Raw genomic sequence first — 26,158 nt, 5'->3', positions numbered from 1 at the left:
GCATGCCCTTTCCCTGCATCTCACCAGCACGGGAGATAACCTTTCCCCTGCACCTCACCAGCGTGTTCATCTTCTCTCTTCACATCAGGGCTGCTTTTTCCCTGAGCACAGCAAACAATCCCCTGCCTGTCTGTCCCGTGCTGGCCTGGAGCAAAGCTTTCTGTGTGAGCTTCCCAGGCAGTGTGACTTGTTTTTAGCATGCTATAGGCAGGCCTCTATTCAGATGAATATCCCTGTTAAATATGTATGAATTTGATTGACTACAACTTCCTAGTTGTCCAGGTTTTATTCCTTTTTATTAATTTGTGGATGCCTCCTGCTAAACAGGGAGATGTAACCACGTCTCAGTGAGTTTTGACTCATTTGAGGAGCTGCCCTTAATCTGCCTATCTTTAAAACTTCTTCCCTTCCTCCTCCACTCCATCCCCCTCTGGCTCATTTCCCCCCCTCCTCTCTCCCTGCAGCTGCTGGACAGCTTTGTGACCACCACTTTGGATGGCTGTTTGCCACTCTCCCATGATTGCTGCCATGTGCTGTTTCCCTTATGCCTGTTGTGCGGTCAAAGAGGAATTCTCCTCTGCAGAGAGAGAAGCAGGCGCAGTTGTCTCTGGGCTGAAGTGGGAGCTCGTGCTTAGCTCTTACGCCATGAAAAGCCCGGCAATATTTCTTTTATGGCGACCATGTAGACTTGGCAAGGAGCAGCAGCTTTCTCAGCCCAGCTGCTGGCTGCCTCTCTGCTGCAGCCTTTTGCAAGCAAAACGTGCTCGCACCTTGGCTGTGGCCACGTGGAGCCTGGCAGCTTCCCAAGAGCCACCAGTGCCACGATTGCTGCAGGAGGACGGTCGGTGGAGCAGAGGGAGATGCTTTCTGGGGGACAGGATTTTGCCCTGCTGGCTCCAGTCAGGAGATGGGATGAGTGGCAAGGAGCAGCACTGCAGCTGGGGGTGGGGGCTTGTTGATGCTGCAACAAGTGGTGAAGCTGGAGCAGGAAGCTGGTGCTTTACAAACAGATTTATTGTTGTGAGTAGAGCAAAAGTCCCAGGGACAGCGGTGCCTGTGTGTGGGCAGGTTTGACTTGTATAACCTGCCTTTGCTGGGACTTTGGATGGGATTTTCAGTGGCACAAAAGGAAGCTTGGTGCCTGAATCCTGCTGTGATTTTGCCTTTTAAGCTTAATGTTGCTATTTTCCTTTGTCCTCAGCACTCAGGGAACCCTCCCAGGCAGGTCATGCTTGCAGTGATGTGAAGAAAGGGCAGGTTTTGGCAGAGAGACCTCCAAGAGCACATACTGGAACCCAGGCTAGAATGCCACCTGCTGAAACAGTGGCTGGTCAGAAACAGCATCAAAGCTCAGATGAAATTAAGGACTTGGAGATTTTACATCTTGCCCCTGCTGCATGTGTCCTAGTGTGTTTTGGAGAAGCTGGTGAGCCAGCCAATGCTGTGGACATAGAAAAGAGGACATCTCCAATGCCCTCTTATGTTCCCTGAAGATTTTGTACTGGGCAGCAGTCCTCCCACGGGGATGTGCACAGGCCGCCTGAATGGGTAAGTGATGTCAAATGTCCTTGTCCTGCCTAATTCAGGAGGGCATGAACTGAAAAAGGAAGTGTTTTCCCCTCGTGTGTTTTCCTGGGAGCAGTAGTGGTGCTAGCTCTGCAGAGGGCTTGCTGTGGCCTCTGAGCTGCTCCAGACTTTGACAGGGGTGTTGATTTCCTGTTGACTCCCAGCCAGAGCCATGTCTGAAATGGTGGTATGGGTCAGGCTGAGACTGGGCCAAGGAGCACAGGGAGAGTGGAGGCCCCTTTGCCACCCACCTGGTAGTGGGGCAGCCTCCTTGGCCACTGTGGGTGGAGGTCAGCTCCTCTGCTGTCCACAGAAGGCCCCTGCTGTGGGATCTGTCTGCTGGGTGATGTTCCTCCTAGGAAAAAGCTCTGTGAGACCCACTCTTGTCCTTCCATGAGCTAGGAGAGGACTGTGCTGCTGAAACAGGAGCCAGTAAGAAAGTGGCTACTTCTCCTTCCCCTTTATTTCTTTACTTCACTCTATTTATTTTCACTTTGTTCTTTTTTTATTTACTTGGCTCAGCTCCATAATTTTTACTTTTCTCCCCTGTGTGCTTTTCAGACTGACAGTCCCTTTCACCCTGCTCTCTGCAGCTCCCTCCCTGCTTGATGGGAAGGCTGTTCCTCGGGTACTGGAGTTCATTCCTGCACGTAGAACACTGCTCAGCAGAGGAAGCTGTGGGAGGGCCATCCCGCTGCCCCAGCTGGGTGAGTGCCTGTGCCAGGCTGCTCTTACCATGTGTGACTCAGGTGTCCCTCACTCCTGCTCCCACACACTCGCTGACCTTTTCCTGCCAGTTCTGAGATGGGGCCACAGGTCACCTCTCACACAGCCTGTCCCTCTTTAAAGATATGATAGAATTCCTTTATCTCCCAATGCCAGGCAAGCCTGGGATGCTCAGAGGTGCAGATAACATTGCTGCTGTGTGTACCAGGGGCCAGGCAAGCGAGTGGGAAGCCTATCTTCTCCCTAAGCACTCAGGAGGACAGCCTGATCATATCCCTGCCATTGCTTTTATTTCTGGGGGATCCAGTTTCTCTTTCCAACCTCTTAGCAAATCGCAGTGCAGCCCTTCTGGGTCCTGCTGACCAGCTGGCTGTGCAAAGTCCTTGAGGAAGGGGCAGCGGTCGAAGCCAGCTGGCAGGGGTGGCTGGCTACAGCTCCCCCAGGAGCTGCGGGACTCTGGAGCAGGGGTGGCCTGGGAGGATGGGTGGGTTCAGGCTGTGGTGCAAAAGCTGGTGGAGAAGCCAGGAGGTGCATGAAAAAGCAGTTCATGGCCTGGCAAGGGAGATAAGGAGAAACTTGATCCCTTCCTAAACAACCAGGGTTCTTGTTCTTTCAGGTCTGCCCCTCCAGGGGCATAGTGCAAATGTAAATGCCCAGGTATTTATGTGCTCTGGCATAAATTCAAAACTACTTTTGGTACAATGACAGAAGAAAGAGCAAAACTGTAGTTACCATTAGCACAGAATACCTGTGATGCTCCCATCTAATACCACAGTGCATTTTCATGTGATATTTTACAGTGAGAACATAAAGCCTGGCATCTTTCAATTTTATGATTGAAAGACGTTTGCAACAACAAAAATATGTGGGAATTCAGTATTTTCCACATCATCGGATTAAAAGCCCTTCTCTCAACTTATTTACTGCTCCACCTAAGGCTTTTACTGCACCTGTCTTCACAAGCATCGGAGCATTCGTGTTTCGTCTGTCTTTTTGTGGCCAGATGAAGTCATCTTGGAGCATGGGTGCGGTGGTGAAAGACAGACACAGTGAATTTACATCTCTTGGATAAAGGGAGAAACCGAAGAAAGATTTCCCCTGTGAGCTGGCTTTTATCGTCAGTGTGAACATCTTAGTCAGCACAAGCTCAGACTTCTAAAATTGTGCAGCCGTGTGCTGTGAGAGCTACAGGCTCTGCAACTTCCTGCTTCCCTGGATCAGCCAAGGATAAAGGCTCCAGGATCTGGTGCTCCTCTGGCAGGTATGGCTGAGCCCAGGTCAGGTGAGTGGCAGACTCTGAAACTTTGTGTGTGACCCTGCTCCTCTGGAATGTGGGAAAACACCCTCCCATTTGATTTTAACAAATCATCTCAAGTCAGATCCTGTAGCATGTTGAGCATCAGTGGATATTGACTAGAGAATATAATTAGCTGGGAGAATCCTACTGTTTTTGAAATCATTTCCATGACACAGATGTGATACCAGAGTGAGATGCTGCAAGTTTGACTACTCAAGTCTCCAGGAAGCAAGAATGTGCAGATACTCTGACTCACTAGAAGAAAAATTAATTCTAGTGACTCAAACACTTGGATGCTGTGGTTTCCTAATTAATCACTGTGCTCCACCACGGGTCCAAAATCCTCCTTTCAGGACTAGAGAATGTTTGTGGCCTTGAGGATTCCTTCTCTGACGTAGCTGTTTAGGTGGACAGATTAACCTCCTGCTGCCTGTCTGCAGTATGGTCTGCAGGCCTAATTAATTTCTGGGCTGCTGGCATAAATGACCTGGTAGGCACTGAAAGCTTGATGATGGTAGTTTTGCCTAAAAGAGGGATTTAGCAGGGAACGCTTTGTTGGGGTGACCATGTGACTTGAGGTATCCCCAGGAAGGTCTACTGCAGGTTTGGCAGCAATCTCACGGTCAAGGGGCTGCAGACTCAGACTTTTGTGGGAGGAGACAGATCCAGTGGTGTGTTAGAGCTGGGAAACCCTGGGGAACCCTGCAACCCTGCCCTTCTTTTGCAAGAGAACTGTACGAGGTGCCTCCCTTTGCCTTGACGTGCCTGGTCGGCCGGGAAGCTGTTCCCATTGGGCAAAAGGTGAAATTTATGTCTTTCATAACTTTGTGTTTGGATTTTGTGCTGTGCTTATTTTGCACAACGTGGTACAGAACATGAGTATTATGCATTGAGATAGCTCATCTCCTCTGCCCTAAGCCCAAAGTGCATGTTGCTGTCACCACAGGAAAATAGTGTGACCACGGATGGAAGCAAAGAATGTTTCTTTTCAAAGTTTGTGCTAATTTTGCACTTAATTGGTATGTTACAAACCTAGCAAATCATAAATAAAACCTGACTTTTCCTTTTTCTAAAACTAGGTCTTAAAATATAACTTGCCTTAGATTTGAGTTGAAAAGGCAAGCTTTTGAAAGAGATGAAGCATGCCCTCATGTGGCAATATTTTTTCCTTATAATACCTGTTTGTTTTGGTTTTAATCCCCAAATAATCTATTACAACAAGTTATGTCATGACGTCAGAACTGGCATACAGTATGAGTGTTGTGATACAAAGCTGGCACACACACAGAATGTTCAGAAATAATTATATGGGCTCTAACTCTCTTGTTACTTGAGTCCCTACATGAGTACTTTTATTCTAAAACAAGTCTAGCTCCACACAGGAGTTCACAAATAAACAAAGGTGTGAAATAAAACTTGTCCTTTCCTCTGCTCTGTGGGAAAATTGCAGAGCAAACTGAGAGCAAAGTTTAAAATTGTTACAAAGTGGACAACTTGGTTTGAAACCAGAATAATTGATTTTGAAGTAATTTTCGTCTAAACCAAAATAAACTGAAAATTAAATACACATTCACAGAGCTGGCCTGAATAACTCACTGTAAAAATCATGGTATTTGTTGGGCTGGGAGAACTTCCTCATGTCTATACAAAGCTTGCAACTGTGTAGATAAACTTTCGGAAGCCTGGCTCTGCTGTGAGTTTTACATTTTTGACACATAAAGGTTGGGTTTTAAAACCCCAGCAGACATTTCCCAGCTTGATAAATAGGGAAGTTCTACTCTTTCCTGACACAGCATTGTCTGCTTTTACTGTAGATCAATTTCCTGTTTTTTCTTTCCTGAACTTAATGCAATTCACAGAAATTACTGGGTCCCAACAACTTATTGGGACTTTTTATAATATTCTTTTTCTGTGATTACAGATGGATTGGTATCTTTCATCCAGAGCACCATAAAGAATAAAGAAAAAATGTATGGTGATCATGGGAAGTCAGATTGGGAAGTGCGTGATGGAGGCCATCAAGTTTTAAACTTCAAGGAAGCCTTTGAAATCCCAGGGTTTTCAGTGTGCTGCCTGGTCACTGTTTCCATCAGCTGGCCCTTCACCAGATTCCTGGGAAGATGTCACCTGGCAATCACATGAAGCACAGGTTCCCCAAGGTTCTTGCTCTTCCTTGCAGAGCCTTGCAAAGCTTGCAGGATGATTGGAACTGGCTGAAGAGCAGAAGGAGTGGCTTTCTCCTCATCTTCCTCTCCAGGCTACATTTCCCTGCTAATATGGCAGGTAGCTCCCTCCTGTATTGAGGGTAGTTTCCATGAAGTCAGGAAATATGAGAAGCAGAAAAGTGGGAAACTCTGGATCCACTAGGCAAGCCTCGACTCTCCTTGGGGAAGATGTGTGTGGAAGTTGTGGGTGGTCTGAATTTTGGGTGCTTGAGCAGGAGGCTTTGGATATTGGTGTGGATATCCAAGTTGCTTTGAGAATACTTCAGGCTGAATGAGAAATGAATTCCCTCAATCTCTCCCCTAGGGTCTCATCGACTTTCAGCAGAATCGTCCCTCAGAGGCAACTCAGCTATCTTCATTCATGGAATTCTCAGTGATGCTCTGCTATCAAGTTCCCTTTGAAAAGGTTTTTGTGCTGTAATCTGCTGGCTGGTTACTTAACTGGTGCAGCTTACAGACCTCTGCTGGCTGTTGCACGTCTTTTAATTTTTAAGGGTTTATTTCAGCTCCTTTGTGAAGCGTAAGGAAATGGATGATTAGCAACATTCTTCCCAGTATTTTAGAAGCATTAGTAAATGTTGAATAAAGGGCAATCGCACTGTTGTTTTCATGGAAACTGTGAAATAAAGACTGCTAGATTAGGTGCAATCCTGATCTTAAAGTCACAATTCTTACACAATGCTTTTTGCACTCTGGTGCAAAAATTTTTATGTGAGAATGTGTGCTAGCAATGAGCCAAGTAATTCAGCACTGCAGGAATCCCACCAACTTCATCTCCAAGCTGGTAACGAACATGGGCCTGGACACGTCCAACTGATGCGTTTGCCTGCAGAAATTATCTATGTACAGTCAATGACAGCAGTGTCTTTTAGATGTTGGGTTTGATGCAGTGAGCGTATGTGACACTTCTGCTTTGCTTCCTCTTCTTGCTGTGCCCTGGACTTAGCTGTGCTCTGCTTTCTGTAATCTAGCCAGACACCCTGTTCCTGGGAAAAGGCACCCTGTGCCTGGAAGAAGGTGAGCTGGGCAGCTGTGTTGGAGAACTTGTGTCAGCCTCCAGCAGCTAACTGATCCCGTGTGCCTTGCTGCCCTTTTGCATGGCTTCAGTACCTGAGCCAGTGTGTTTCCAGCTGGCAGTGGTGTGCCTGAACAGTGCTGAACAGCAACTGCTTGGAGGACAAGAGTGGTGTGGTTGGAGCAGAGGTGCTTGCTGACGTAGCTGACTAGATGAACTGGTTGACTGGTTAAATACTGGTGGCAAAAGAACTCGCAAAGCTGCTTTGCAGAAGTGGGTGGGTCTCAGCCACATCCTCACTGGCTTTGGTATTTGTCCTCAAGCCTCATTTCCATTTTCTGTACACCCTTTGCTTTCTGCTCTCCTTTTTTGGCAGATGTCAGCCAGTAGGTAGTGGCAGCCTGTCAGAAGTGACTGGAGACCTTTGCTGGATGAATAAAGTCTATCCACTCTCTGTCCAGTCTGAAAATGACACAGAAGGCATGGGGCACCCAGTCGCAGTCCTGTTGCTCATCTTTCAAACTGCAGGAGGTGAACGGCAATGTCACCCGGGGACACACCACCCTGGAGGCATTGCCATGAGAGTCATGGCGACATCTCAGCAGGTGGTTTTCAGGTGAAGAGCACTTAAGGCCATGGATGTGAATGCTCTCTCTTTTCCCAGGCCCTTCAGCGATTTATAATGCTTTCTGTTCAGGTGCATCCGAAACAGGTATTACAAGGTACACGGCTCCCGCCACTCCCTCCTGCAAGGCTGAGGTGCAGGGCAGGTAGTCCCCTTCTCCTGAAGGGGCTTCACCCATCTGTGCTTCCTGCACTGTGGGGCTCCAGGCTGTTTGCAGAGATGGCACACTGACCATTTTTGCTTCTTGCTGTACACCAGTGACCCCTGGCTGCTCTCCCACTGATGTAGCTCACCACACCAACGGGATGTTGAGGTGGCAGGGGGACAGCAGCTGCTGGGGATGTAGGAGGGAACAGCTAGCTGCTGCCTCAGCCTTGTGCCTGGGGGGATGCTGGCTGGAGAGGTGGGGGGCGGGAGTAGAGAGATGCCTCCAAGAAGGAGTTGGGCCACCACGCTCAACTTCCTCCAAGCCCATCTGCCCCTGCTCATCTGCAAGGCTTTGATGCATGTAGACAAACACCAGGGAAGTGTAATCCAACTGGCTTGGGTGCTGTTAGGCAGGGAATTGCCACCCCAACATTTAATCACCTGAGCAAGTGCTAGGTGAGCCTGAAAAGCCCGGTCTGAAAATGATGGCATTGCAGAGAAAGACAGAGGTTTTGTCCAGCATTGATCTTGGCTAGCAGCTCCCTTGTGAGGAATGGGCTGTGCTGCATATGGCCCTTCAGTCTGCTCAGGCCACTTCTGAGGTGCTGGTCTTGGAGGGGCTCCATCCCTGGCTTGCACGAAGAGCACTTGTCTGGGCCAGGGGAAATCTCAAGGGCCCTGAAGCACGTGGCCAGGTCTGCTCGTCTTCCACAATGTCCTACAACAGCAGGAATATTGTACAAGGAGGTGACTTAGGCAGTACTGTGGGTTTTCACAGCACATGGCACACCCTCAACTGAAAATTTGCATAAATACCTTTCCAAGTCACAAGTATTTTCTAAATAGAACCAAAATCGCATGTGAGGCAGGGAGGGGCATTTACAGGAAAGGCAGGTTTGCTACATTTGGATCTCATGCAAGAAATGGGATTAGTACTGTCCACAAAAGTTAGAGCATGAATTTGTCAGGATCTGGTCAAGGAAGTTCCTTAGCACAGATGGAATGACCTTGATGCTTTTGACCTGACAAAGCCAGTTAATGCCAAGAAGCAGTTTTTGTGTCCATGACAGGGAGATGAGACCATTGGTCCTGATGACACCTCTTCAGGACACGTCCGTGTGAGCCCAAGGGACCAGAGATCCCCACATGGTATAGTGATGATTGGTGTTGAAGACTGCAACCCCAAAACTCAGGAGCACCCTCTTTTTGAGAAAGAATTTGAGAGGTGGAGAGGAGGCAGGAGAGAAGTGTGTTTATTTAGAATTATCCACTTAAGGTCTTCTCTGGTTGCTCTCAGAGCATTTTCCAGAGGACACTGCTATTCTTACCCTGTCTTATCCCATGGGGAAAAGCACAGCAGTAAGGTGGCTGAGCTGTGGTCAGTGCAAAGCCTGGAGAAGGACATTGCTCTGTGGGATTTCAACTAGGTGGTTCCTACCAGTTAAGTTATAAGTGATATAAAAATATCTGTTCTGCTTTCTTTATTTAGAAATCACCATTTCCAGTGAGAAGTGGGTAGAGGGAGAGTCAGTAATCCCTGCTGCTTCCACTTCTTTTCCTTACTAGTCTGCCTGTCAATTCCCTTTTACCATTTTACATGTGGTTACTTGATACCAGCAGCTGTTTTGGGACATCTCTGTCTGTCACATCCTTCTTTTTATTTCAGTGTCCAAAAGTTTGAGTGCAGCACAAAAAACAAAACTAAACTAAACTAAAAAACCCCACATTAACAAAATGTGAGTTTCCTCCCAGGTTCAGTTCTAAACACGTCACTTTAATGATGTCTAAACTACACAGCACTTGATGAGCAAAACATTACTATCTTCTAGCCACATTTGTTTTCCCTGTCTCCCAGAGTATTATAGTCACCCGGGGAGAACTGCGTGTTCTACTTCGTTGCTGTAAAGCTATTATGGGTATGAAAAGTTCCCATTAATCTGCTCCACACATGGATGTTTCTGGATAAAGTTCAGTAGCCAGATCCCTCTTTCTTTGTGTGCATCAAACGAAGCAGAAAAACGCCTCCAATTTAAAGACACCAAATGAATAACCAAATAGATGAGATTAATTTTTGTTTAATCCACGTGGGCAATGAACCCAATGGCCAATGTTTGTGTGTGGACTTCTCCAGGGAGTTCATTACCAGCTGAGTCTGTAATAAGTTAATGCAGAGATTCCATGGAAATAGGGGGTTAATTATATGCAGAGGATGTTGGCCAATGTACAGCTTTGAACAACAAAAATAGCCCAAGTCTTCTGTTTTGGATGTGGAATCAATTAACGAGGTCTGTGACATTTACCAGAATTTGTTAAGATAGTTGTATTATAAGGATACTTATTTTCTTCTTCTTCTTTTTTATTTTTTTTTAATATAAATAAAAAGCTATAGAAAATAAGTGGGTAATGGAAGGCAAAGGAGAGAAAGACATGAGACTGGTAATAAAACACTGGACTTTGGCCTGGGGCCAAGGCAGGCTTTTCAATGAGTCTGAAGTTTGGATGGCAGCACAGTTTGAACCAGTTTTCGCTAACTGTCCAAAAGGTTATACCGTAATAGACAGAGAGAAGAGGCTGATTTTAGTTTACCAACTCCCTTCTCTCTGCTGGCAGGAGTGTTATGCTGCTAAGATGCCACAGTCATTACACTGATGGATATCAGCATGTGGCACGGCGTGCTACAGATTCAGCTCCAAAGCTGAAACACAAAAAATTCTCCTTGATGCTGGTTGGCACAAACCTAATTTTTTCCCCCACTTTCCACATCTGGTTTTAATATAAAATGTGTCTTTCTGCACTTTTTTTCCCCCTCTTGCCACATCTTTAGAAATGGCTTCTTTAAAAAAAAAAAAAAAAAAAAAAGTGTACAAAGTGTCACTCCCCTTCCCCTGTATCCCTAGGTTTTAGAATTAATGGTATGTGTTTGTGGTAGTTCAGTAGTGCAGCTTGGGAGCTGAATAGAGCACAGCATATACCTTTGTAAAGGGATGTTTCATAACAAAAACAAAGGAAGACCAGATTACTTTTACTTCAGAGCAGTGAAAAACACTTTTGGCTGTTACAAGTTTTCAAGGAGCCACTTAAACAGTTAGAATACAAATTTGAAAGAAAAATATCTGACCCTTTTTCACCCCGTTTCACTTTAGGACAAGCTCTGGGTATGTTCCAGGCATTTCTAAAGTCCCTCACTATTTTTTTTTTTCTCTCACCCCCTTCTTCCAACTTGGTCCTTAAACACATTAATTTGTTCCTAGAAATTATCTACTTGTTTGTTGTGTTTTGGGGTTTTTTTTTTTTTGTTTGTTTGTTTCTTTTGCAACAGAAATCCTCAGACCAAAGCAAACACTGCCACAGAAAAATGTTGCAATTCAACCCAGTTTTGAGGGAAGTGCCCCTGATAACGTCTCAGCTCCAAAGAGAAGCAGTGGAGGCTGGGACCACGAGTCTCCATGGACATCACAGAAGGTAAGTTTTGTTTAACTAATTATGGTAATCCTGAATAGTTCTGTGGGCTTTAATTTATGGGGTTTCCACCAGGTTCTATGTTCAGCACGTCACAGAATGCCTGGAGTTTTGTCACACATGGACTTGTGAAGACTCCATGGTCTGGAGATCTGAGGGCCACTTAGGGCACAGGGACATGGCTTGAAGTCAAGTGTTGTCCAGTTGTCTGTATCTGGTGGTGGGCAAGCATCATGCCTAGCTGTTGTCCCCAAGGTGTTCTTGGGGATCCAGAATGCAGGCTAGGACATGGGCAGGATGGACACCCAGTCTGGGGAGGCTGACTGTGTCGGAATCTGAGGTATTGATGATTCCAAGATTGTAAAAAGTCTCTGTCTTTCTGCCCCATTGCTAAAGAAGAAGCCATAATTCATCTGTGCTGTTTCCAAGGTTGTTTATTCTTGCTTATCTCTAACATGTTCTGCTGCCCTGCCGCAGGTCTGTCCTGCAGGGCAGCGTGTGGGGCTCTGCCCCTCAGTGGGAGGTTACAAACATTATATACCAAAAACTACGTGTGCTATATTCACAATAATGTGCCAATATCTATCATCTACGTTGAGCAGTGTGTCCCCAGCCTAAACCAATAGAAAAATGCCAACACTACAGTGAAACATGGAGGACATGAAGAAGGAGGAAAAGGACAAGACACACCCAATTTCCTCCATCTTGTCCCCTCTGAACCCCTAATCTAGAATCCTAAAATTTTCCTCTTGCACCCGTGTCACACTTAATTATTACTCATATCAAACACTCAGAGCTTGTAATTCATCCTGTAAGATTGAAAACTCTTTTCCATGGACAGAGATCAGAGACGTGTCTCTCGGGGCTCTGTACAGGGGCATTTCTGACCCCCTGCCAGGGTCCCAGGCCCTCCAGGGCAGCCAGAGGGAAGCCCTGGATTCCCACAGACTTTATGTGGGACCTTGGTGTGCCACAGCAGGGACGTGGACTCTGTCAGCAGGGGCAATGCAGGGACCACCCTGACCTTTCACCTGCCTGCCTGGCTGCTTTAGAGTTAAAGTGTTACCAGGGAAGGTGGCTGCAGCCTCCATACAGCAGATCTGGTGCGACCATCCCTGCCCAGGGGCACCTGGGGACAAGGTCCAAGCAGTGGGAAGGGAAGGTTGTTTCTGTGGCAGCTCGTCAGGCAGACAGGAAAGCAGAGGCTGGGGAGGCCAGGCAGGAGGAGGATGTGATAGTAGGGCTGAGGTGACCAGCCTCGGGCCATCAGGGTGATGAGGAGACACAAAAGTTGTGGGGCTTGTTAGTCAGGGCCCCAACCTGTCAAAGGAGCCCACAGTAAGGAGTAGGTTTCTTAGCCAGTGCGTGGGAATGGGCAGTGCCTTTATTTTGACTGTGATGCCAGGGGCAGCTTCAGGCATTCTTACAGGTGCACTAAGACTGGATGCCAGCATTCAGCTCCCCCATGAGGCCCCAGAACCTTCCAGGTGTTGGAGCAGGAGCAGGCTGTCTCTGCTCTCTGGCCAGCCACAATTCTAAATGGAAAAGGTACTTCCCGAGTACCAGAGCACGACTCTGTCATTTATATCCTGGAACTGGTCCAACTAGGGTCATAACCAAATGAAATGGGAACATCCAGCTCCATTCATGCTATAAGAAAATAACACCTTTCTTTTGTTCTCTGAACTATCTGGGGAGTGCCATAAGAGAGGTGGTCTCTCCTGTCTGTATCTTCTTAGTTCTTTCCTTGTTTGGGAGTGCTTCAGGATGGGATGACCTTCTGCTGACACGGTTGAGTAGTGCCATGTCCCATGCCTTTAACACAGCTCAAACTCATCACAGAGCAAGAATGGATGATGGCTGTCTAATTCCTCTGTAACCAACCAGAGCAAGGAAGTGTAATTATGATAGTTATCAATGGGGGATGTTTCAAAGGGAAAGCATACTAGATACTTAGACTAAGCACTTAATTTTTTTTTCTATCAAATTACTTCCAGCCCAGCAGCTAGCTCTATGTACATAACAGTTCTGTTGGATTCAGTGAGGTCCTTCAGTTAAGGTCAGCTAAATACCTGCCCCATGATAGCAGGCCACAGACCAGATGCGAGATGCCATGGTGTCACCTCATCCACTCCTTTCCTGTTCTGCTGCAGAATCCCACCCCACTAGCTAATTTTCAGCATTTGGCCTTGTATAGTTTTAAATTAATCAGGCTCCATTGGACTTTACTATTAAACCACTTGGTCATTTCCCTTAAAAACCCAGATTTTTATTCACACTCTGATAAGAGCACATACCAATATTTTATCTTTTCTGCAGTGTATCCCCAGGCAGAAATTATATCGTAATAAAAAAACTGGCTAGCTTGTTTTAACAGTTCATGCCTTTTGGCTTTATGCAACACTGCAGGTGTGATTCTAGTAGCAATACTGTAGGTGTGAATTATTATGTTAGTGTAATAGGCTGTACTTTATTGTGCTTTATTGCTTAATTGGCTTCTTCCATAAGGATTCTGCAGTTGCTACTGGGAACTAATGCCAAGCTTTTCTGTGAAAAGAATGGTACTCTTTTTGGGTGTTTACTAAGGTCAGTAATTTCAGTGGATGGCTGGCTTTGGGAAATGAAGGAAACATGTCACTAAATGAATTAAGAAAGTGCTTGCTAACTCCTTAATAAAAAACAGAGGAGGATAAAAGATGCTCCTTGTTATGTAGCCCCAGTGAGCCCTTTGGGAAAACAGCTGGCTGAGCTTTCTGGCAAAGGAAGCTCTCTCCCATGCTCGGGGGATTCCCAGGTGGTGGGCAATATCTCTGGGTGGTTACATGCTCTGTGACCTCCTCTCCCCTCTCTATCCTTCCCACCATTTTACTTTTTTCAGAAGGTGGAAGATCAAAGTTTTCACAGCAGCACACAGGCTGGTCCCATTGCCAGTGTATCCCTCCAGGGGTGCATCACAGGCAAGGGGTTGCCTTCCCCCACCACATGGATTGCCTGAAACATCAGGAATGTGGGCAGCCCTCCAGAGCATGTGCATATCCTGCCACTCTGCCTGGGAATCAAGGGGCAGGGAGGAGTCCTAGGGGTACCCAGATGCCCCACTGATGCCTCCACCACTTGATACCTGAGACAACTTCAATATGTGCAGCCACACCCTGGTGTGGGGACCAAGGGTGTTTTTCAATGGTTTGAAATAATGAAAGCTGCTGCTCCTGTGAGTCACTCAAATTCCCACCAGGTACTCTTGCTAAATGATTTCACCTCTGCTTCCCTGTGCTACCCAGCACTGTGCCTATTCATGCCGCTGAAGTCCATTTTTGGTTTCACACCTTCATGTAAGCTTTTTCTGTTTGTCTGGGGCTGCAGATTTAGTAGAAGGATCTGTATTTACTTTCATCTAGGTGAAATATTTATGTCTGGCATCTTGTTTGCAGGAGTAGCAGGGTAGGTGATTTCCCAATTGGGATCTTCATCACACAGAGTAGGAAACTTTTGGTTTTCCCTTCTTGCAATGGTGTTTTCCAAAACTGTTAATGCAAAGCAGGGCTGGGCAGTAACTACAAAATATGGATGCAGATCTTGATTCTGAAGTCACAAGGTTTTGCCTGGTTCCCCTCAAAACACTGAGGCCACATCTGTGATGGATGCTACCTTGCCTTACTGGGATCAAACTGAAAATATGCAGAGCTGAAAGCCCAGTGTATGGACAATTAATGGTTGGGTTAATAGGTGTTAGCCATATACAGATTGTCCTTTTTCTATGGCTGAGCCACAAAATGTAGTGCTAATTTCTTCCTTCTTCCAGGTCTCACAAGGTCCAGCCCAAAGGAGATGAATGGGTTTGAGCTGTGTTTGCACTGTCTGGCCAGGAAGGCAGGACTCATCTCTGCCACAAAAGTCTCAGTGTGGTTTGCTGAAGTGGGATTCCACATCTGGGATCTACCCAAGAGTACATCATACTCTCTTAGAGATAGGAAAGCTTCATAAAGGGAAGACTTTGAATCAAGAATCCACTGTGCATTGCAACATTTATCGCTGTGATTCACATACCTCCAGTGTTACTGCAAATCCAGGCAAAGTGTGGAATGATTCTCTCTTGTATCTTTGGGGAAATGCAACGTGCTCCAACCACGCTGACTCTGAAAGTCAGCCCTGCTTTGGGCCACAGAAATTGTTAGGATTTTTGAAAAACCTCAACAAACCTCAGAACCACAATCTAGCCAATTAATTTTGAAGTGCTTTGGGAACAACTCAGGGATTTTTCTTTTCACCTTATGTAGCTCCATAGAAACCCTTGGAGTTCTGCAGGTACATACCAACTTATGAAGGAGCTGGTGGCACTAAGAGAGCTGGAACATGATTAATAACTGTCAAATTACAGGGAACATTTTAAAATCCCTTAAACTTCTCCCCTCCCCTACTTCATACTGGCAACTAGGACATGAGCCTTTAGCTAAGCTGTCTTTCCCAGAGGCAATCCCTTCACTTGAGGCAGGAGATAGTCTGAAACCACAGGCACGGGGCTCAGAAACTTCACGACAAAATTGTGACATGGGAAAAAAAAAAAAAAAAAAAAAGAGATACTGGGTGACCTGCAGCACAGGGGATCATGCATATGCCAGCACCAGAATCTTCAGACTTTCATCATAATCACAGCTTGACTGCCAGATGAACTATCTGCTTTTGTATTCACGATTGCAAAATGGCTCTGCAGCAGCTCTAGCAATTGCTCAGAGAGGAAAGAAATACTTCTCTTGCATCCTTAGTATAGCAGGTGTTTTTACAAATTAAAGAAGAAAAGAGATTAATTCTGCATTTTATCTTGGCCCTGCTCTGTGTCAGGAATGTTTTCTTTGCCAAAGAGACAAGCAGTGGCAGTCAACTCTTTACAGACAGTGTTTTTAGGTTTATCAATGTTAAGGTTGTTTTCTTGTATACATTTCAGTACTATTTTTTTGGTTTAGATAGCATGGGGTACTTTGTTGCCCTGCTGTCTTTAGCAGAAAAACTTAAGAAGTTTGTTTCTCACTCCTGTTTGCCATGGAGGCCTCAATCCCAGAGAAAACTGTAGAAGTACTTCAGTTAAACAAAAGGTTAAACAAAATTAATGAAGTTTGTATGGTGCCCTGAAGGTTATTAGACTCAAGGTCTGAGCAGCTGCCAAGGGGAGTGAGTTCCAGGGCAGGAGCATTCATCTGAGAAATTCCAGTTACTGGATGTGGAGGGGTTGAACCTGGGAGCTGCAGGCGCCTCCCAGCTGAGCTCAGCTGCCATGGCTGCATTGGGGTGGCACCCCTGGCCCTTCCTGCACTCCTGGTCCGGACAGCAAATGGATGGGAAGGCACGCCCCGCTCCATGGGAGAGCAATAGGGACTTGCCAATTGTTCCAGATGCCTGGCTGCTTCCATTATCAGCTGTGGAGCGAGCAGGGAGCTCTAAAATCACAAAGACAGGCAATTCCTGGGTGTCAGGGCTGATAAAAGGGCTCATGGAGCCTGCTACAAGGCAAGTCTGGAAGTGGCACGGAGTCAAGGGGTGGAGCAAGCAATGCTCCAGTGGTCAGCTTTATGTCCTCTGAGCTGCTTTCCATCCACACATGTCTTTGTCTCCCTATCAGAGTGATGCTCTGGAGTGGCACCTGGTTTATCTTCCACTTCAGCCCAACTTGGAAGTGGAATTAAAATCACAGGGTATGGATGCAAGATGGAAACAGACAGGCAAGTGTTGTGGTGTCCTTTCAACTTCCAAGTGTCTTCCAAAAGCCTCTTTCTGTGATATAGAAGATTTTTGACTAAATAAAGTCATTAAGTGAAAACTATAAAAACAAAGATAGAGATGTATCTGGGTACACCTGCACTCTTATTCATGAATGTTAAGCAGCGTGTTAAACATTCCTATACATCAGTGTGTATATGTGTGCAGCAGTTCTTGATATTTTATTCCTCATTTGTGCCGTAATTGCAGGAGTCCTTCATGCCAATGTAGACACTGATCTCACTTCATGTCAGAATTACAAAATATATGACAGAGCTGGAATAATAAGAATGTGTGTTTTCTGAAAAAGCAGAAGGTTTCTGGAGGAGGAGTTCTCCCAAAGGGAGCTAAGTTTACAGATCTAACTAATTCAGGGCTTTTTCCTTCTGAAGTTCACTCACACATGCACAAACACACAGGCTCCAGTATCTATTTCATGGACACATTCTTCCCATCTCGCTGTGTAAAGGTCTTGAAAGCAATAGCTACTGGCAGCACCCCAATTCAACATATCTAATAGGTCCTTCCCAGTTTCAAAATCGCTAAGGACACACACGGCCAAATGAAAGCAGGGCTTATACTACCTTGCTGTCAGAAGCAATGGAACTAGCTGCCTGTCCTTGTGGGCTTGATTTGTGGGTTCTTTGTTTTTGTATTCTTGGTTTGCTGACTGCATCTCAAGAACTGTGTTGCCAGAGCAACTTAGTTAATCTAACTCCTGCAAGTAACTCCAACTGTTGAATGCAGGACTTTTCAAAATCTAACAATACACTGCAGTGGGTTTTCACTGTTTCCCAAATTTTATAGATTAATAGGCTCCAGGTGGAAGGAAAAAAAGAGTAAAACTGATTATTTGTAAACAATCTCTGACTCAGTGGATCTGCTCAGATTTAAGAGGGCATGGCCTGCCTACATACTTAGAGAAGATATTTTGGATGAGCATCAAATGACCTAACCCTATGGACTTAAACAAAGCATTTCCAATTTATATCACCTCAGTGTTTGAACCTGATGTTACGTATGCAGACATTTAACCAGAGAAAGGACTGCTCTCTTCAGTTCCACATTTGACCTTCTCTGTGTTTGCATGTGATTGTGTGTGTACAGAGATATAGAAATACATGTATTATCACAAAATATCTATGCTTTGCCTTGTTTTCCTCTCTGCTTGGGTAATCTTAGCTCCAGTAACTATCAGAGAAAACTTTTTGATGAAAAACACCACTGGAGGAAACAAGTTCCCCCAAAGTGGTCCTTGTGGTTTGTACCTGGTCAGGACACTGTGAATCTCCAGGTTAACGGGAACAGAGTTCCTTACTGGCTGACATGCATTTCCCAGACCTAAATTTCTGTTAGGAAGTTTTTTTGGGGTTTTGTTGGTATTTTTGTTTTTTACATTGCTATCTCTCCTCACAATTGTTACACTGCTGTTCCTACTTCCCAGCCTAGAGGAACTCTGTCCAGGCCTTATCTTAGTGGTTTGTATTCCTATGGTCAGCACAAGAGTTGAGGCTTATTCTTTTCAACAAAATTAATTATTGTTAGGTTATCTGGGAGTTTGACTCAGAGACTTATTCCACTAATAAGCATAATTTTGAAGAGCTTGTGCTTAAAAAGAGTTGTTATCTACTGCTTACTGGCAGGTTTTAAATCTTACATCCCTGTTGAGATTGGTTTCCTTTACATGCCTAATTACTGATGACACAGTTAGATAGGCTAAAGAGATATCTTGCAACTGGAAAAAAAAAAGGAAAAAGAAAAGCTTTAAGCCAAGTTCCCTTTGACTAAAACAGAAGGAGGCTTCATTTTTTTTAATTTAGTAAAGTCATCATGGAAGGATCCTCCTCCAAGAACTCACTGCAATATGAGGAGTGTGTACAAAACAAGTACAGACATCAAACAGGCAACTCCCAAAATGTCTCTGCATTTGTAAACATGCATCACATCTGCTCAGCTTGGCTGTAAGCATGAAATATAAAACTTGGGATATCTGTCTTATTAATTTAAATGGATGCTAATTCAGGCTGTAGCTTGAGGAGATGGAGGATGCAGCTGCAGGCGGCTTGAAAAAATGTTGAAAGAAAAAAAAAAAGGCACTCTAAAAAATTAAATATGTTTTTATTAAAAAAAAAAAAAGGGATCAGTTGCCTGATCTGATTTGTAGTGCACCCTTAGGTAGGCCATTTGGTGCAACTGCCTAAGCACTGCCAACACCATTAACCTTTTCCTGGGATCAAACAGCAATCTTTGATCCAAAGGATATTCGCTGATGATGAAAACATGGATTGCAGGAGAAAAGCTTCTGTGGCATTGAAATATGTTTCTTTTATTCCACAGTATGTGTGAAAATGGCTGGGGAGCCTTTATTGGGAGGAATATTGAACCTTTATAACCACCACAATCACGAACTGGGTTGCTTCAGCAGGTGCATTTTCCAAACACAAGTAGAAAAGCTTGCAGTGATAATGGACACATAGTAGTTTGTATAGATGGAGAGTGGCACAGTTTATCCCTAAGTTAGAAATATTTATGTAAGTACAAACAAATAAATTTTTTAAAATCCATAAATAAATATATCATAGGAATATATTTTACTTAGTCAGTAAAGAAAAGTTTTATACCAGCATAGGTGCCTGTGCAACGGGGATAGTACTCTTAGAGACTACATAAATGAAACCAATATATATTTGATGCATACTTATATATGCATAACTATATTTGATACATAATTATAATATGCAGAGCATATGGAGATCAAATCTGAGATGTGGTGTAAAGTAAGTGGCCCAAGGTGACCTTCATTCATGGTCAGGCACTACATGAGGCTCCTAGTTTAAATGTTAATATAATATTGCTATCTAGTAGCCACTACACTCCTGACTTTGGGTATGTTGGTCCACAGTTGCTGGAAGAATGTTTTGCTCTGTCCCTCCTTTGCAAGTTACATCTCTAAGATTTTACTGGCCGAGCTGCTGATCTGACTTGTCTAATGCAATTCTGCCAAAATACCTACCTGCACATCTGACTGTGAAGAAGGTGTCTGTCCATAGCCAGGGGCTTTTGACTTGAGGCAAAGGATACTGAGCACAAGAAGAATGAGCTGACCAAGACTGATCTGGACTTCCAAGAGTTTGGGGGTCTGGAATTATTTACAAACTCGTTGAATCCATAAATACAAGCACAGTTATCATGCCATCATTGGTCTACTTTCACACACTGGTTAGTGTAAATATTGTCTCTCCCCTCATGTCAATAGCTAGTCAGATGCACCAGCCAGGCACACTCTTTTCCATGAAAAACGCTCTTCTTTGAGGAAAGAATTTACACAAGTTTTGGTGGAGAGACAGTAAATCTGTCACTTGTTAAACATGGAAAACACATTTTTGGGAGTGCTGCAACCTCCTGGAAAATGTCAGGCTTCACACTGCAGATACCAAATACCATGTAATGAGAACTCTGTGTGGATGTTGGTGGGGCAGAAAAGGAAAAGTAAGGCACGTTCTAACGCAGAAAGTGAGGTCTGCTTCTTAAGGGTGCAAAAATGACTTGACCTTTTGCCTTTGGCAAAAATCTCACTTTATATGTGTTCTGTGGCCTGTGTCACTTGGCCATGTCCCAAGCTCACCTCTGGAATGGCTACCATGTGGTGTGTGCAAGTGTCCTGGATGATTATCCATGTGACAGCAGTAGCCAGAGGCTTAAGCCAGGGCTGTAGCCCTTCATGTTAGGTAGAGCGCAGGTACAGTGGCAGTCTCACTGAGGACTTCTCCTGGTCTAGGAAGATTGGCCAAAGAGAAGGAAAGGAAAGAGAAGCAGCTGAAAAAAAAAATCCATCATTGCATAGTGTGGAAACAAGGCAGCAGAGATTCCTGCTAATGGGTGGTGGCTGTTTTCTTGATTTCCCAGCACCCAGTGTTGTGTCACTTAATGCAGGTAACTTTTGGGTCATGTCTAGGCACAGGGCTTTTGCAGTGCAGCTCTACTGAATTTTTCTGATGTGACAACCTAAGAGCATTTCCCGTCTTGTATGACTGCTGTGCCCTGCTCCCAGAGTGACTGTCCTAATGCCTGAGTGACAAACAGGTACATGTGCCCATGCAGAGGTTTTCCTAGGGCAAAGTTCAGTCTCCAAGTTTCAAACTGCTTGTATGCAGCAGATTATCGCTACTGCTGGAGTGGGGCCTTGAGTACCTGGACCTCTGGTGCCACGGCCTTCATCTTACACTTTGGGCTGAAAAGTGCTCTGCAAAGGATACATTGTGTTGCTAACACAACTGATTTCCCAATGGAGCTGTGTGCAAGAGGTTATTTTTGTTCTTTGGTTTTTCCCTAATTCACAGAAATGTCTGATGTTCTCCAGAGTCCAATAGACTTTATCCACGTTGCTAATAATTATTTCTATTAAATCTCCTTAATAGGACTGAGGGAGCAGTGACTGGTCACCCCTCTGCAATGTCACTCATGATCCCTCCTGGGCCTTTTCAGTGACTAGGCTGGTAGGAAATGACAACAGAGTGCTGATGAGATTAGCACTTCTTGCTCTTCATGTGTAAAAAACCCCAGGACTAACTCATTCTTCAAGCTCCTCAGTGACTAATAGTTGTTTTATCATCCTTTCAATTAGAAAGCATTTATCAGCAATCTTTGCTAGCTCACTGCATGAATTGACCTGTCATTCACTGTCTCAGCCCTTGGAACTGGTAATTAAATGTAGCAATCTGCCTCTGCAACTCCAATTGAGATACTTGGTATGTTTCTATGTGAATAGGCAGACGCAGTTTGGGGTTTCCTTCCCAATAGAAAAGGCTTTTGGAATAGTGAAGAAGGGTCCCAGGAGATGCCCTATGTCAAGTACGTGTGACCCTGAAAGGCCCACAAGCAGAGCACGGTGAGTGGCACAGAGCAGCTCTACCATGGCTAGGGGTGGGCTGCAGAAGAGTGTCAGTGGGGCCAACCTGACTACCTACGGCCCAGGGAGAGGAGCAGCTTTGTTTGGCATTGGCCACCATAAGCTGGGACCAGCACACAATGCTCTCTAACTGAGCACCCACTTCATCCCTGAACTTTCCAAACTGCATGCTTTTGGACCAGTAAAGGAGATTTTACACTTCATTCTCAATGTTGAGGTATGTTAGCCTTGAAGTCTGGGCACAGATACAAAGCTCTGAAGTCAGGGTGCCTCTTTGTTGTTGAGCAAGGGGTAAAGCAAAGCAGTTGCAGTGAAGTTATGTGTGATGAAATCCAGGGATAAAGTACACTGACACAGATCCTACATCTTCTCCAGTACAGTTCTCCTCAGTAGCGATCCTATTGACAGTGTAAACAACAACAATAAATGTAAGCCAGCCTCCTGTTGGAGGAGGAAGTTTTTTAAGGAGGTTGACCCTACTGAAAAGGGACTGAACTGCAATGGCACGGTGTGATTTGCCATGCTAACCCGAGGGTAATGCCAGCAATGTCACAGGTATTGCTGACATCGAGGCTGCCTGTCTGTTGTTATCTCCTGGCCTGCTCAGGTATCATTTTCTTTTTCAGGTAAGAGGAAATTTGCAGATTGTTTACGCTAAAGCCATACTGCTAGTAAAGGAGCTTTGCCCCTCATCTGGATCTGTGACTGACAATAGTTGATAAGGGCTGATTTTCAGTAGCTAGCCCACTGTTTTTTTAAGCAAACTTTACTCTGAAAAAACCGGCATCTTAAAAAACCCACACAATCCTCTTCACAACTGCCAAGGCGTACAGAAATGCCAGGGTCCCCATTACTCACTCTAAAATCAGGCTCAAGTTGCCTGGCTTCGGGTTTTCGAGGAAAGCCACAATTTGCAGAATTCACTGAACCCCACAGAAGATTTGAATTTTAATTTTTCTGGAGTTGCCCTAAAATATTTCTTACTGTTTCTGAAAATATTCCTTACTCTGTCTTAACCACAGGAAACATCCTAAGGGGATTTTTCTGCTTCTTCTTTTCCCCCTCCTTTCACTACACCAGGTTTGTCTCCCTGCTGTCTTAAAGAGACCACCTACAACTTAAGGAAATAAAGACTTCTGTGAAAAAATACAGGCAAACCCAATCTTTAAGGGTCAGCTCCCCACAATATTTATCTAGTTGTCTGAGCTGGTCCAACCACAAAATGGGGAAGAAAAAAAATCACTATCATGGGTGGCTGGGAGGGTAACCTCTGTTAAAAAACAACAACAAAAACAAAACACAGCAGCGTAAAATTGATGGGAAAAGTGCCAAGTAGAGGAAAGGAAAAGGACTGATATTTATGAGGTATAGTAAATAATAGCAAAAGGAGGTAGTGCTTGGTGAGGATAAAGCAGCAGTTATCTTCAATTTTGGAGCAGACAGGCAGGGCTTTGCCTAGTATAATTTATTTAAGAGGTTTCCCTGTGTTTATAGGGAAAAAAGTGGTACTGAATATGAATTAAAAAAAAAAAAAAAAGGCAAAAAAAAAATACACTTTCTTCCCTGAAACCACCCAGAAGTTCCTTACATCATTCTGCACCCTGAAGATCATGTGCCTTAACTTCAGACCTGAAAAGCAGAGAAGGAAAGAAACACTTACAATTTGGAGCAAAGGCCGCCTTTCCTCACCGAGGCACTAAGCGGGGATGTAAATTACAGGGTATCTGTTTCAGGCCCCTTTCAGTATACGGCTCCTATAAGAGCCCCAGAGTAAAATAATCCTCTGGAGATCAGAGACAGCGTGCTATTAGCAGGAGCTCATAGGTTACTTTTAGTGGTGCCTAGGGTACCTTTATGCTGAAGTGTTAGTGTCAACTCAAAAACACCTAATCTTTCTCTTGAGTCTAATTATACATTCATTGCACACGCAACAGAATATTCAAATGTGTTTAATTAGTTGAAAGATTGTGCTTTAAACCCACAAAAGCAAGGCAGGAAGGAAAAAGGATGAAAAGTCAAATAGCTTCTTTTATCTAATTGCATCTCTGACTACCTGGGAGTCTCCAAGCACCAATGTAAAAGATACTGTAAAAATATTTGAATATAAACCCATAGCTGAATATGCTATAGCCACAGCATACCCCTGTGTTTCTCTTATGCTTAATGACCAGCTGAATTGTTGACTTACACCAGTTCATATAGAAAGGAAAAAGTGTCCAGTTTCTGTCCACTTGGCCTCTCAGTTGGATCACCTGTAACATTGGTGGTGTGGGCAAAATGTTTTATTGTTTTCAAAAGAAGTTTGTTACCTGCTTTAAAAATGCCTTATTTACATTTTATCATTAAAGTGTATTAAGTAAAGTTCCCAAGGATTTCCATTAAAGTTTGGTCAAGAGTGCAAATAGAGGGTTATATTGAATTATAAACTGTAAAGGCTTCACCCTTGAAAACAATGTCATAATTTTATCTTTTCATCTGAAGTACCTTGTTTTTTCTTGTTTTTTTTGGTGTGGTAAGTTAACTGGATTCTGCAGGTGCTTTCTGAAATCTAATGGTGACATAATTGTTACATAAAGTTGCAGCAGGTAAGTTTTTACCATGGAGCCTGTAGCTAAAGAGATCCAGCAAGAAGGAGAATGAAGGCTTGTGCATCTGCCGGTTCACTCACTACTTAGCCCTGGATGAGCACTTTTGGCTCAGATTTTCAGGAGCAGCCACTGTGCCCCCAACACATTCATGTGACATTATTTTATACTTGTTGCTGGGTATCAACAGCCCCAAAGGAGACCATCTCTGGGCAGGCATTGGCTCCCAGCCAGGCATCTCCTGGCTCTTCCCAGGGGAGCCAAGTGCCCTGGCCATGCTCGGGGTCAGCCCAGCTTCATGCAGCTTTGACTCTGCTTATCCCCACTCAAGTAGTCTTTATCTCAGAGACATTTTGGGTGGGAAGGGACACCTTCCATGTAGAAGCAGCTTTTTCCTGGGCTAGGACAGGGGCCTGAAGAAATGGGTTTTCCCATGGTGTGGTCTGTGGTATGTGATTTAGTGCAAGAGTGAAAGAAAAAAACAGACCATGAAGTGAGCTGAAAATCAAGCTCCTAGATTTAGAGGAGTTAAGGGCACTTGGTCCTGCTTTAACAGAGTTCAGAAAATTAAAATAAGGCATTACTACTGAGGATTAATTAGCTCACCTGAGATTGGTGATAATGAGTGGGCTTTAGTGGATTTTGACTGTGAAGATGCTGCATCCATTGCCCATCTTTGAGAAGCTGAAGACTTTCCCCAGGGAACGGGTGTCAGAATAAATTTGCTCAGTATTCCCAAATATAAAGGTTTCATCCTGGAAAGACGGGACCTTGATGAAAGCACAGTAGAAAATAGCCACTTCATTGTAACCCGTATCATACAATATAGCGATTGTTTTATTTCCTTCTAGGCTGGGAGCATGGTGCCATATGCAGAGCATGAAGCAGGATACAGTGAATTTATTTCTTTAGCACTTTTGAAAACCACCAAGTCTGTGTATCAGCGTGTGGAATTTGTCATGCAAACTGTGCCTATGTTGTTTTAGATACCCTTAAATGGCTTTGAAAGGGATCTCAAAGAATATAAGATATTGAGGGACTGACTGACACTTTCTATGTACAGCACAGGACCATGAGACACAGCTCCTGAACTGCGAGCACTTGCTACAGGCACTAACTGAGGGAAGCCTAGGTGGCCATACCTCCCTGCTCTCCTCCCAGCTCTTCAAGTAAATTCTAGGTAAGTTTTGGCAGTCTTTGGCACTTTGGTGCACGTACATCTCCTCCTGTGCTGACTCTTTAATCAAGGAGTTCTGTTTAAGCCACATTTTCTTCCTTCTTCCCCCTCTGCAGCTCCTGCCATTTGGAGGTGTAGCTGGGGAGCAGAGTTCATGCTGGTGTGTCTTCTGAGGAACAGGTTGGCCTGTTTGGATTTTTTTTTTTTTCTGAGGGTGCAATGACCAGGCTGTGGAAAAGGTGTTGTACAGAGGGCTGGAGCCATTGTGGCATGGTTAGTAGCAATATTGAGGAGGAGGTGGTGAGGCTGCAGTTGTAACTGTGAGCACAATCTCTGGCCATAAATTTGATATTTTCTCCTCCTAAAACCATCTGCTTGCTACTGTTTATATTTCATGCCAACCCTCACACACTCAGGCAAGACTGGGATGAGCAAGGATGCTCTTACAAGGAGGAGCACTCAAACCACAGGGACACCTGTAGTCACAGCTCCTCCCTGAAGTCATCTTTGCAGCTTGGGAGGAAGGTGACCTCCCTTTTCGGAGTACTTTAGCATGAATTAACAGAAAACTGCCTGTGGTTGTGGGCACATTACTTTGAGTGTTTATGCCACTTATCTTTTACCTAAAGATGGAGGTTTTGAAGATACTTTAAAGTAGGTTTTTTTTTTTTTTCCT

At 44.7% G+C, this 26,158-nt stretch overlaps 2 long non-coding RNA genes across 10 annotated transcripts; one reads left to right on the top strand and one right to left on the bottom strand.

Annotated features, from left to right (window-relative positions):
* Positions 1-252: 252 nt before the first annotated feature.
* On the top strand, positions 253-26,158 carry LOC115493763 (uncharacterized). 9 transcript variants are annotated; one of them, XR_012053877.1, is made up of 7 exons: positions 253-1,020; positions 1,202-1,548; positions 2,128-2,273; positions 3,296-3,574; positions 5,511-11,063; positions 25,369-25,485; positions 25,599-26,158. It is a non-coding gene; the product is annotated as an uncharacterized lncRNA (long non-coding RNA). The 9 variants fall into 9 exon arrangements; XR_012053881.1 differs by lacking the exon at positions 253-1,020 and having other exon boundaries at positions 1,029-1,548; positions 2,160-2,273; XR_012053883.1 differs by lacking the exon at positions 253-1,020 and having other exon boundaries at positions 1,029-1,548; positions 2,160-2,273; positions 3,230-3,574.
* On the bottom strand, positions 18,914-20,448 carry LOC115493762 (uncharacterized). Its single transcript, XR_003958697.4, has 2 exons — positions 19,825-20,448; positions 18,914-19,323 (listed from the first exon to the last, which is right to left on the bottom strand). It is a non-coding gene; the product is annotated as an uncharacterized lncRNA (long non-coding RNA).

This window comes from Taeniopygia guttata, chromosome 2, assembly GCF_048771995.1.
Source record: "Taeniopygia guttata chromosome 2, bTaeGut7.mat, whole genome shotgun sequence".
NCBI lineage: Eukaryota > Metazoa > Chordata > Aves > Passeriformes > Estrildidae > Taeniopygia > Taeniopygia guttata.
Note: the sequence above shows the minus strand (reverse complement) of the source record. Positions and strands in the feature narration are given on the sequence as shown.